Here is a 13683-nt window from a genome sequence, read left to right as displayed (position 1 = left end):
CATCATGTGAATGGCAAGAAAGAATTTATTCACTGGGCTCTGAAGAACATGAACAATCCTAAAGGACAAAGAATAATCTGAGGAAACAACTCAATGTGATCTATGTTTAGAAGCTAGCTGGGTGCCTACCTTCAGGACTCTGGCCTGGATATTCAATGAAACCACCAAGTTACTGAAAACATCTGTTACACTGTGCACAGAGTTACAATGTCCTTCAGTAACTGGTTGTTCACAACTTCATTCCTGAGATATTATGGTGTAATTGGGTATTAGGAAAGTCATTCTGGATGCCAAAGAGCCTCCATTTTTTAAACAGCTTATTCAGGAAAATTTGCTCTCATTAGGACATTTCCCCAGTTTCATTGCTTACACAGGCAGACCAAAGCAGAATGAATTTTGTGTTTGCCAAAGTCACACTGGGCCAACCTTGCTGGAATTCACAATGTCCTAATTAATTCTGCTTGGTGAACGCCTGGCCCATATTGAGTTGCAGCTGGTGTTTAAAAGAGACACCTTGATTCTTGCTGGGCATATCTGGAAATAGCAGGTCAAGGATAAAGATTGCCTCCATTTTGTGCTTTGGTTTTGGAGATGTGATGACACTGATGCTGCAGTGAAAGATGCGAGATGCTGGGCACTTGGCATCACAGGAGCTTCACGTCACTACACCAGTAGAAGCTACATACAACAGTTAAAGGATGCAATAGCAGAGACAAAATAACAATTAAAAGTCTGAGGTAAACTGTCAAGGAAAGGCAGACCATGTCCTTATTATATCAAGTAAATGGACAAATTATGCAGGCCCCAAAGTGTATGAAAGCTAAAATGAAGCTGCAGAGCATGCATTCGAAGCACACCTTTGCACCTGCTTAAACATCTCAAAACACACTTCATCATTGTCGCTTTTTAAATGGATGTCTCTTTCCCACTTTGAAGGGCAAAGCTAGAAATATCCTCTGATCTGTAAGATGCATACTCAATTACTTGCACACAAGTGTGGATACATACTGAACAATTAACTTGCACTCTTTCTGTGAACTGTTAATTTCTAACATCTCAGCACTGCCTATTGTATTAATTGCTGGTAGCACCATTTGAAAGGAAGGTGTAATATTAATTAGAAGACAAGCCCTATAATTCTGAATAAATTGTCTTTAATGTGGGTGGGGGCGGGAGGGAAGAGGGAAAGTACAAATACAAAGGGTGTAGACTTTGTATTTGGTATTTCTGTTCTCCATTCATCCATTTAATTAATTACAAACATAGTCATTCACATCCTACCAGACGCCATCACAATGAATAATATTAGTTACATAACCTTTAAAATGGCTTCTTGCAGTCAAAGATTCCGATCTCAATCTCCATCTGTTTCTCAAGCTGAAATGCAACATCAAACAAGCAGCACTCGATAATATCTTCTCTTTTTTATGCAATCAATATTCTAATACATCCTAAGCTACTTAGGCAATTAGGAAAGGGTGCACAGGATGATCACAAATAACAAGCAACAATGTCAGAAGCACAGCTTCTGATGTCTAGAGTAAATCTGCACTGCACTTAGATGGTGTGTGTGAGGATTAATCTAAAATTCAACACTACTGAAGTCACTGCAACTGAATTTAGGATGAGAAATACATTGCAGTCTCTAAATGTGCAAATTTATAAGAAAGAGAAGCAGAACTGGCCATTTCCTTTTTTGAACAAGATCATGACTGATCTTCTTTCTCAATGCCATTTTCATGACCTAACCCCTAATCCCTTGATTTCCTTCATATCCAGCAATCTACACAACTGGGGTAGAGAACAATAAACGGCTCACCAATTTCTCAACAAAGGAATCTTTCCTTATTTCAGTCCTCAACGTCCTGCCATATATTTTAAGACTGTGGCCCAGAGTTTTAGACACCCAAGTCAAAGGAAAATAACCTACCTACATCAGCCCTGCTGAGCCTTCTATGAATTTTGCATGCTTCAACCAGATAATTTCCTGTTGTTTTATGGAACAATGAATCAATCTGTCATCATTTGACAGACTCAACATCTCAGCAAACCAAAGTTCAACATAAGACCCTCTATAATTGTAGGATGTTTACTCTCAAACTCAAATTCTCCAGCAAGATTGGCCAACAGATTACTTGCTTCCTTAATTGCTTGATGCACCTGTGTTGGCTTTCAGTGATTTACATTAAAGAATAACAAATCTCTTTGAACATCGGCATTTCTCAGTCGCTCAACAATTAAAACAAACATCATTTTTGCTTTTCATAGCTTTATTGATAACCTCATCTTTCTACATTGTAGTACGGCAATTTTTTACTTGCTCCTTTGCTTTACACATTCTTCACATAATTTTGTGCCTTCAGCAAAATCGGAAATAGTACATTTGGCCATCTCAACCAAGTTGGTAATGCAGGTTGGGAATGGCTGTGGCCCAAGCACGGATTGTAATAGTAGTCCATTCATCACAACTTAATGACTTGAGATGGATTCTTTTATTCTAACACCTTGCTTTCTAACCATTAACTAACTCAAATCAAGCTAGCCTTTGCTGCTGTATCTTTTGGACATATTACCCTTAATATCATATGGTCTTTCTGCTAACTACACAGAAGAATTCAAATACATCTCTAGTTCTTGTCATCTAGTTTACAAGATGCACTCTTAAAGAACTCCAATGCATCAGCAAACATAATTATATTTCTACTTATTGCATTACTTATTAGTTTCATATTTTTATTATAACTTAAAGTAATTTTTTATGTATTGCACTGTACTACTGCTGCAAAGCAACAAATTTCACGACATATATCAGTGATAAGTAACCCGATTCTGATAAATCCATGTTGATCTTGTTCAATCAAGTCATTTTCTACATGACTGGAAATCACATACCTTGTTCTGAATTCCAGCATTTTTCCTAACACCGTCATCAGACTAAAGTGTCCTTGTTATTTTCTATCCTTCCTTTGCTATAACATTTGTTACCCTCCAACCTGCAGTAACCATTTAAAAGTCTACAGGGTTATGGATGATTTTAACCGGAGCATCAACTACCTTTTTAAGCACTTTTTTCAAAATTCTCTGTTGCAGATAATCAGGTTCTTAGGATTTATCAATTCTCTGGCTACATTAACTTAATTAATATTACTTCGTTACTTATATTAGCACTCCCTGGCTTATGCAAGGGGCAGTTTATGAGAAGTATCTGTAAGACATCTTCCATAAGGCAGAAATGTCTATTTTCTATAGTAACCTATATCAGATCACTCTATATACACTTGTTGTAAATTAATTTCTTCAAATGTTCACCATAATATTACCATAATTAAGCCAAAGGAATATATACTGTTTTATACACACACACACACACACACACACACACACACACTCAACCACGATAGAAAACATCCTCTCCACATCCACTCTATCTAGGCCTTTCACTATTCAATAGGTTTCAATGAGATCCCCCTTTAGTCTTCGAAACTACAGCGATTACAGGCTCAGAACCATCAAATGGTCCGCATATGTCAACCTTCTAATTACTGCAATCATTCTTGTGAAATTCCTCTGGACGTTCTCCAATGCCAGCACATCTTTTAGGGTAAGGGGTCTAAAACTTCTCACAATATTCTAAATGCCGCCTGACCCATGCTTTATAAAGCCTTAGCATTACATCCTTGTTTTTATATTCTAGTCCTCTTGAACTGAATGCTAACATTGCATTTGCCTTCCTTACTACTGACTTAACCTGCATGTTAACCTTCAGTGAATCCTGTACGAAGACACCCTATGCACTGCTGATTGTTGATTTTGAGCTTAATAGCATCTTAACTCTTTCCTATTGTATTCTGATGAAAACTTGAGCCCACTATAGCAAATGTGGCCTCAGCAAGGCATGCACAATCATAGCATTGCTACTTCTACAGTCTATATGCTGTGCCATTAAGTGTTCTTCACCATCATCTTTACATGCAAAGCCTCTTTAGTGGAAATGTACACCTGGGTTTCTCTGTTCTACAATCCTCCCTCATGCTCAACCATCCACTGCAAAAGCCTTCATTGTTTCCAAAAATCAACACCTCACGGTTATCTGAATTAAACCCCATATGCCATTCCTTGTCCAACTCACCAAGCTGGTCAACATCCCTCTGTAAATCCTGGTTACCATCTTCAGTGTTAACTGCACCTCATGTTGTAGTGTAAACTGCAAACTTAATAACCATGCTTTCACATTCTCACCCAAATCTTTAATATTGATGATAAATAGCAATAGGACCAGCATCAGACCCTTGGGAACACCATTAATCACAGGTGTCCAGTCTGATTAACTTTCCACCATCACCCTCTGCATCCTACCATCTAGTCATTGTGCATCCAATCAGCTAGTTCTCTCTGGATCCCATGTGATCTAACTTTCCCAATGCAGAACCGTATCAGAGTCAATACTGAAATACATATACACTGTCTACTGCCCTGCTCTGATTGATCTTCTTTAAAAACTCCTTGAGACATAATCTTCATGCATGCCCCTAGGAACAAAAGTGCATAGATCGCTGTAAACAATGTCACTGGTAAATAAGGTGGTGAAGAGGGTCCTTTGCATGCTGGACTTCATTAATCAGGGCGTTATATTTGTTGCACTGAGTATAGGAGTTGAGAAGTTACTGTACAGTTATATAAGGTGCTGGTGAGGATAACTTGGAGCATGACAGACTTAGAGTAAGTCCTGAAAAGTGGTTGAAGCAGCCAAGCTAGCAATATCTAGAAGCTATCTAGACAAGTACATGGACAGGAAAAGTTTAGAATGATATGGACTAAATGAGGGCAGGTGCAATGAGTCAACAAAGACAACACAATCAGTATGCACGATTTAGGCTGAAGGGCCTGTTTTTATTCTGTGTGACTATGATCTATAAACTTTCATTGGTAATCAAACATTGAAAAACATAGATTTAAGATCAGAAGGAGAAAGTTTAAAGGAGATTTTTGAGAATTAAAGGCAAGATTTTTTTAAAAACACAGCTGGTAGTCGACTGGAATGCGCTCTGAGATGAAATGGCAGAAGTAGATATGATAGCAATATTTATGAAGTAATCCCACAGATGTATGAACAGGCAGGGAATAGAGGGACATAGACATTGTGCAGGCAGATGGGATTAATTTACCATAAGATACAGCAGCAGAATTAGACCATTTGGCCCCTCGAGTCTGCTCCATCATTTAATCATGTCTGATTCATTTCCCTTTCAACCCCAATCTCCTGCCTTTTCCCTATATCCCTTCATGCCCTGGCCAATCATGAATCTGTCAAGCTCTGCCTTAAATTTGCATAAAGACCTGGCCTCCACAGCTGCCTGTGGCAACAAATTTCACAGATTCACCACTCTCTGGCTAAAGAAATTCCTCCATTCTAAAAGGATATCCCTCTATTCTAAGGCTGTGTCCTTTGGTCCTAGACTCTCCTACTATAGTAAATACCCTCTCTGAATCCACTCTATCAAGGCTTCTCACCATTCGATCAGTTCCAATGAGATCACCCCTCATTCTTCTGAACTCTGGTGAATACAGGCCCTGACCAATCAAATGCTCTTCATACAACAAGTGATTCAATCCTGAAATCCTGGAATTTAGATTGGACTCAAAACAAAACAGCTCAGTCATTGACTTCAGAAAGCCAACCAAGATCTGTCCTGATGAAGGGTATTGGCCCAAAACTTCTTCAAAGATACCCCTCAAAAGATGCTGCCTGACTTCCTGAGTTCCTGCAACATTTTGTGTGTGTTGCTCAAAGGTTTCCAGCATCCGCAGAATCTCTTGTAAATGTATATTGTTAAATTGCTTATTTGAAATCACCACATGCTAGACCTCGAAACAAATACATTTATCACTATCCACAGAGAAATGTCAGCATATCTGTGGGGAATGTACATTCTGCCATCCATCATAGTGAAGGACTTAGTTAATAACTGTGTAGCCTCGGGTTAATAGACGTAAAAAAAAAGCTAAAGAATGTTCTTGTTTTTCTGTAAAAAGTAAAACCAGAATATGTGGTTAATAATTTTTCTCATTTCAGGACTTTAAAAATTCATTTCATAAAGCAATTATGATGATGGCATATAATGCACATCTTCCATCTGTGTTAAGTGTGCAATGAATCTTAACGCAAATGCTAATGCACATCGTAAAGGCTGACAATAATGATCATGACCTGCAATAAAAGCAATCTGATATTTTGTGATGTTGCGTCTCCTAAAATCCATAATACTTAATTATCTTGATACTTAAACATCCTTTGTTAGCAACATATATCTTGACGTACCACTGGGACTTAGAAGAGCAATTATAACACTCGGAGGCAAGGCTTTCTGGACACATCAGTCAACTTGCCTCATGTTTTTATACGTTCTGCGGTTCAACGAATGGAAACAACAGTGCAAGAATTCTAAACTGCAAGGCAGGCAGAGCACGCTGCAGAACCAGTAATTGTTCCAAGTGTAAAAAGGGAGGTGGAGAAGGCATCATTAAAGATGCTCAGTTTCCAGTGATAATATGAATCCAATTAAAACTGAACAGTATTCATGTGACATTTCAAAATGTCAAAGGAATTTAAATCCAGCAACTATGCAGGCTACAAATATTTTGTGAGGCGATCCTTTCATCTCAAGGAAATTTGTGTTTGACTTCTGGAGTCCAGACCACAGCCCAGGCCCAGAGTCCCCACTGAAAACCAGCTCCTAAATAAAACCAAAACAAACTTGCTAATTTCATCCAGTCCAATGATCTAATCAACAGCTGCGAGGACAGAATGTGGCTGTCCTATATGGCCCTGCCTTTCATTCTACATTGGATTTTGTAAGGGACTGGTAGATCAAGGCAAAAATCACGTAATTGGTTTGTTATTGCCACATGCGCTGAGATACAGTGGAAAAAGAATCCATATAGATCATTTCAAAACACAAGTGTGTCAAGGAGATAAACAATATTAACTTGCAGAATATGGTGTCACAGTTCCAGCTACAGAGAGAGTGCAGTAAAGGTAGCAAGGGCTATGATGAAATGGGTTGTAAGGTTGAGACGCAATCCTTATTGTACAAGTGGTCCATTCAATGGCCTTGTACAAGCAGGATAGAAACTGCCAGTGTCTGTCCTTGGCAGGTTTCCAGGTTTATCTCCTGGAGTTAGGCAGAAGTACACTAGAAAGCCAAAAGACTTTATGCTTTTAATAAGATTTATATTTACACACGTGCTCAAGGTCATATTAGAAAAAAGTGACCATGATTCTGCAGCTGGGGTATATGGGAACGTAGCAGACCACTTTGGACGTGCGTGGACTAGTAAATGTTTGTGTGGCTTGCATCATGGACTGAGTTGCACCCATGGTTTGGGCAAGGCAGACAGAAACCTCCTTCTTGCTTGAACCAAATAGATCTGCAATAGGGGACCCAAATTTCTTTTTACTTCTCAGAATCAAAGGATAGCCGTCATGAATAGCCGTCCAAAGCATAAAGGACTGAAGAGTACTGAAATAGTCTTCATTGCTCATGAAAACTGTTTTAGTACTGACATATATAATACTAACATTAGTTTTGTAACTAACCTTTACCATATTGAATCAGCAGGAAAGGACATTAGAGAAACATGCATTTCTCATTGATTCCTATTTAAGAACAGTAGACTCTACATCATAAGTCAAACACAGAACTACAGCTCTTGAAAAAGCCCTTTGGCCCTTCACATTTACATCAATCATTATGACAATTTAAGGTAACCTCATCCATCTGAACGTGGGCCATAATGAGTCCTTCATCAGTCCGGATGAAGGGTCTTGGCCCGAGAGCTCAACTGTTTATTCCCATCCATAGATGCTGCCTAACCAGCTGAGCTCCTCCAGCACATTGCATGTATTGTTCTAGATTCCAGTATCTGCAGTACCTCTTCTGTCTGTGCATATATCCCTGTACTGTTTGCCTGTTCATTTGTCTGTCTAAATGAACATTAAACTTTGCTATTAAGGGTCTTGTTATTAACAGAGTATTATATATTTACATTTGATAAGCTAAAGTGCAACACTCCACATTTGATGGGTTTAAACTCCATCTTCCATTTCTCTGCCCATATCTGACCACTGCATCATTTGACAAGATTATACCCTACCCACACCACCACCCATCTTTGTATCTTCTGTGAATTTACTCACCCATCCACATTTTCATCCAGGCCATTTATGTATAACACAAGTAGTTGAAATTGACATCAAATGGGGATCGTTAGCCAGCTATAGGGTTTGGATGGGCACTGGTAGAGTTGGACGTGGGCTGTGTTTAAAGGAGAAATTGGCAAGACTATCTGAGATTATCAACAATATGAGCCTCATTTAGAGTAAACTGAAAACAAGCAATCCAAACCCCCGGTGGACTGGAAATTACAAACTTGTTTAGAGCAAATTCTCTTTTCTAGTCTTTCCTCATTTTCATCCTATCCTTAACTTGCCAGTGATTGGAACTCTTTCTTCTGCTCCAGCACCATATATGAGCCTCTCTGAGTGATACGCTTTATGTAACATGAAGCAGAATTCTATGGTTGATAATTAAATCAGCTTCAGGTTGTGTTTCAGCATCCTTTAAGTTTAATTGGTGTAACTTTGTCTGTAGCTTTCTGTATCAGAAAGTTGGATTTATGAGAGACGCTAACATTCCACATATAGAGAGAACGTCCATTGTCATGGAGTCATCATTCTGTGACATACAGAAGAAATGGATGATTGGCACTGGATCCAAGCATCTGTCTAGAAAATGTACACATATTCTTCTGTCTCTGAGAGGTGCACATTTGAGAAGCTAATGTCTTTGTTAACAAGTGCTGCTGGCTGGATTTCTAGTGCCTTGTTGGCTTCCTGAGTGCAGTCTGCAGCTGACTCAACAATCAAGTAAAACTTGAATGTGGTCCAGCTTAAGATGCTTAAGATGGATATGGACGTAACAAAAAATGCTTCCATACATAAAGTGTGCATATGCCCAATTACTGTCCAACCTTCTATGAATATCCCCACCTATAACAGAGGGAATATCAATGACTGAAGCAGGTAAAGGCACCAGGATATGATGTCACTGCAGGAGTTCCTCGGGTTGTGTCCTGCTATAACAATGGAAGCAGCTAAAGGAGGCAGAATTCTCCATCATCTGGAGATGGGTTTTCAATACAGGCCTTGCCAAGAGCACCCAAATCACATGGGAAAAGAGAGAATGCAAATCACATCTCTTTCATCCCAGAATCCTTTTCCATTTCAAAATGTATAATGTCAACAGTGCCTGCAAATCAGGAATGAATGAATTTTGAAGAACTGACACACTTACAGATAGAAAACTGACAGACGGAGTGTCCCTTGTGGCCTCTCAGGAAGAAACTAAATCACAGGTGCAAAAGGCTGCAGCTAATTTTGTGCCATAAATCCTATTGGAGAGGGTTCACAGGCCCAAAATGGCTTGGGTATGTAACACAAAGTTTTCTTACAGACTGATACTCAAACAGTTCTAGGGAAATCATTCTGTTTCTTCAGAGAGTAATTAGACAGTCATTATGACATATTGATTAAACAAGTTATTGAACAACATTGCATAAGTTCACTCACAAACCATCTCATTATTATTCTTAAGACACTTGGGGCAGCATGGGAGCGTAGCAGTAAGCAGAATGTTATGATAGCACCAGTGACCTGAATTCAATTCCTGCTGCTCTCAGTGAGGAGTTAGTACCATGACCCGTGACTGCCTGTGGTTCCTCCCACACTCGAAAGACATACAGTTAGTAGGTTAATTGGCCACATGAGTATAGTTGGGAAGCACAGGCTCATGGGCCAGAATGGCCTGCTACTGCGCTATATCTCTGAAAAAAAAAGATAGTAGCAGCTGGGCTATACTTCCTCTCGTATAAGCATAAGTGACCTGAAGGGTACTCAGTGTAAACTTGAGTGCATTGTTGTGCATACTCGTATGCAAGTCGAACCATTACAGAAAATTGCAAAAACGTGAAGCAGCAAACGTTTATATGACCTACGTACTTACAGTTAATGTGTACCTTTATTAATCTTAATGTCCCTGAGCAAGCAGCCTTGCGAGCATTCTTTCTGATCTTTCAGTGCTGATCACTATTTAGACAAAAAACTAATTGGATTCTCTCAATTACTTAAATGCATTCTGATCTCCACGTATTCGTAGGACATCTGTCCTTCTCCGATGAGCATCTAAAATCACCACGAGTTTCTATGGCAATGACCAAAGATGGGGGCAATAATTGCCCCCTGTTACCAACCTATTCTTAGTAGACATAGACAATAAAATCCTCTTTAAATGAATAATATATATTCTTTTTTAGATGTTTTCTCATCTATAAGGTAATCTGTGAATCAGGCATGTCTCAATCTATATTTTCAGTACTGCCAATTCTAAACAACATTAATCTAACTTCTTTCTCGATAATCATTATCACCTGTTCATTAGAGAAGTTATTGAGCAACACTCTGTTCACTCACAGACTATTTAGCTAATATTCAACACCAACAAACAGTAGTAAAAGTTTAAATAATATTCAAATCCTGAATCCTTTCATATTACTTACCTAGCACAGGAGTCTAGCATTCAAATGTCCCATCAGCTACCATTCTTCGTGGTCTTGTAATTAATATGCTGATTTTCGAGACCTGCATTTCAAAACAAAATCGACTCTATCAGTTGTGTGGATTGATTTGATCAAACAAAATGATCATCTTCACGTAACAAATCAATATTGCCTTCAAAATGGATGAACTTGCATTAAATAGTAAGTCTAATTCGATCTGTCCTGATTCCTCTAGTCTGCTTGATTTATCAATCATAACGACCTTAAGCAATTTTTTATGTTGTTTATATCATATCCTGGTGTAGGCAATAGCTATAAAGAGGTTTATAATAAATTTGTCAATTTTTGATTCTGCTACACTTCTGAGAGTGCAGCTGATAGAATACATCAGTGGTGTGGTGGGTGGACGATCCACAGTAATCAGACAGAAGCTATTTGACGACACTTAGAAGGAAAATAATGATTGATAGGTGCTGAAAATGCCCTTTTTTTTTAGCCTTAATTTGGTGAAAAGTCAATTCAACGTCTAAATTCTAATTTAATTTTCTCCCGATCTCAGAAACATTGGATGTCTGAATTGATTCCATGTTACGACAATCAGGTTCCCAAAATACTTCACATGTGCATTTTCTAAAACTAGATGTACTTAAGTAAAAATATTCTCAGCATATTTTTATCCACTTAACAAATCCCCATTTTCACCCTCTATTTAAAACAACTTGATTGAATTTGACACACTGTTGAATGCGTCCAAACTAATCTGTTATTGGGTACAGCTTCTTGCTTTCCCTTGTTCTTATCACCTAAAATGTAAGAACACTTAAGCTTCAAAAAAAATATAACTGAGAACTCCCTACAAAGTAACACACACAAAATGCTGGAGGAACTCAGCAGGACAAGCAGCATCTGTGGAAATGAATAGATAGTCGATGTTTTGGGCCGAGACCCTTCTTCAGGACTGGGGGGGGGGGTAGGGGGGCAGGGAAAGATGCCAGAATAAAAAAGTTGTGGGGGGGGGGGAGAAAGGATAGCTAGAATAGACAATAGACAGTAGGTGCAGGAGTAGGCCATTTGGCCCTTCTAGCCAGCACCGCCATGTGAATGTGATACATGAAGCCAGATGGATGGAAAGGACGAGGGCTAGAGAAAGGAAGAATCTAATAGGAGAGGAGAGTTGACCATAGGAGAAAGGGAAGGAGGAGGAGACCCAGGGGAAAGTAATAGGTAGGTGAGAAGGATGGAGGAAGGGTGGATTAGGGGTGGAATTTCTTTACCGGAAGGAGAAGCCAATATTCATGCTATCAGGTTGGAGGCTACCCAGAGGGGATTTAAAATATTGCTCCTCCATCTTGAAGGTAGCTGCATCTTCACACAATAGGAGGCCATGGACAGATATGTCAGAGTGGGAACTACTGAACTAACACTTTGGATTCATCTCAGTGTATACACTAAACTCTCTGATTCCTGTGGAATAAAAGCCTGTCATTCCCTAATTGTTAACTTTCACCCATAGCAAACATTGAGAATGTTTTCCCCTGTTCCACAGGCTTTCTGATTTTTCCTCCTCTTACTGTAAAATCTTCCTTTAACTGTCTCATACATTTAGATTGAATTTTTAGAACACTTTCCCCTCCTATTACTTGGATCCACACCGAGTCTGCCATGTTGTTGTAAATTGTGGTGCAAATCAGCACACACTCGAGAATCGGAGGTTGTTAACACTTCACTCTTCCGTCACTCTCTAAGTAAGAGAAAATTGACCCCATTAGGGCTCTGCTCTAGCTCTGAACTGCTGGAATAGACAATTCTATTTCAATTTAACTATTGGTGTTATCCACCCACATTCTAAAAATACTCCTGGAATGTAGGCTAGACTTGGTGAGAGATCTTTCAATTTAATGTTATCGTCATTAAAAATGTACAAATAATATCATCACTACTTTCTACCCTGTACAAAATGTGCAAAAGGAAATAACTTTATAAGTTGAATTACTGGTCTCTATGATTGTGGATTTGAACATATTATGCTAAATTTCTGATTATTTTAAATCTTTGTGATATTCATCAATGCAAATTGCCTCAGTAAAATCTCTTTAATCCCAATAATGGGTATCCAATTGGCAGACGCTGCTGATCTTGTGAAAAGGTTTAATTTCACAGTTCAATGGTACATGACACATGAAGCAATGCACATTTGATGAAAAGCCAAACAAGATTATTTCAGACAAGGATGATAGTATTTGTTTTCAGAAAGTTAGGACACAAAGCCACATCACCTTAGCATCTTCTTTTAAAGCCACACATAATTATTCAAATCTATTCTATATACAATGTTAAAATGAAATCATTACACCGGCTGCTTAATTGTTTGTGGAGTGATACTGGTATCATATGTAGCATGTAATATAATCACCTTTAAAGGCTCTAGCTTACTTTGGGAATGATAAGTTATTATAAATACATGTAGCATATCTGAGGGGCTTGAAAAGATTTTACAATACTGTATTCTATCAGTAATGAATAACTTACACAGCAGAAATGAAAAACTTCCAAGTGGACATAATGTTTCCTATTATTGTGTCAATGACAAATGTGTTTAGAAGCTTGATCATAGAGTACTCTTCTTCTCCATGTTATCCAGTTGAAAATCAGTTTGAAGTAAATGTGGAACTCATCTCCAATCATATCATGACAAGCAGGAAATTCAGTTCATGATAAGTCATCCTAACAATCCTGATGCAATTCTGATTATGAAGCCACATCCCTTTCCTGTGATCCCCTGGCCAATGCTGTTTCTATGTACGCTACATCATTCTGAAAGAGCATGCTGCGGTTGAGAGCTCCTGATGTACTAAATTATCTAATTTTGCAGTAAAATCAATCAATGCACAGACTATTATAATATTCCAGTAGAGTAATGAAATCTGCAGATGATCATGACACATTTATCTATTTCAAATAAGTATCATTACATTGCTGAAGTCTCAAAGACTTCCAGTATCCTCAACTCCACTTGTGAGCTGCACACAACTGGCATCCACTACCAATGTTATAGTTATTCATCTCCGC

The 13683-nt window shown here is 38.6% G+C and overlaps 1 protein-coding gene across 1 annotated transcript in view; it reads right to left on the bottom strand.

Moving 5' to 3' along the window:
* Positions 1–13683, bottom strand: part of LOC132399870 (disks large-associated protein 1-like) — a 582904-nt gene that overhangs the window by 401714 nt on the left and 167507 nt on the right. Inside the window, exon 3 of the mRNA XM_059980732.1 lies at positions 10615–10696. The gene's annotated coding sequence lies outside the window, so the exon portion shown is untranslated. The remainder of the gene's footprint in view (positions 1–10614; positions 10697–13683) is intronic.

This window comes from Hypanus sabinus, chromosome 9 (genome assembly GCF_030144855.1).
Source record: "Hypanus sabinus isolate sHypSab1 chromosome 9, sHypSab1.hap1, whole genome shotgun sequence".
In the NCBI taxonomy this organism is placed as follows: Eukaryota; Metazoa; Chordata; class Chondrichthyes; order Myliobatiformes; family Dasyatidae; genus Hypanus; species Hypanus sabinus.
Note: the sequence above shows the minus strand (reverse complement) of the source record. Positions and strands in the feature narration are given on the sequence as shown.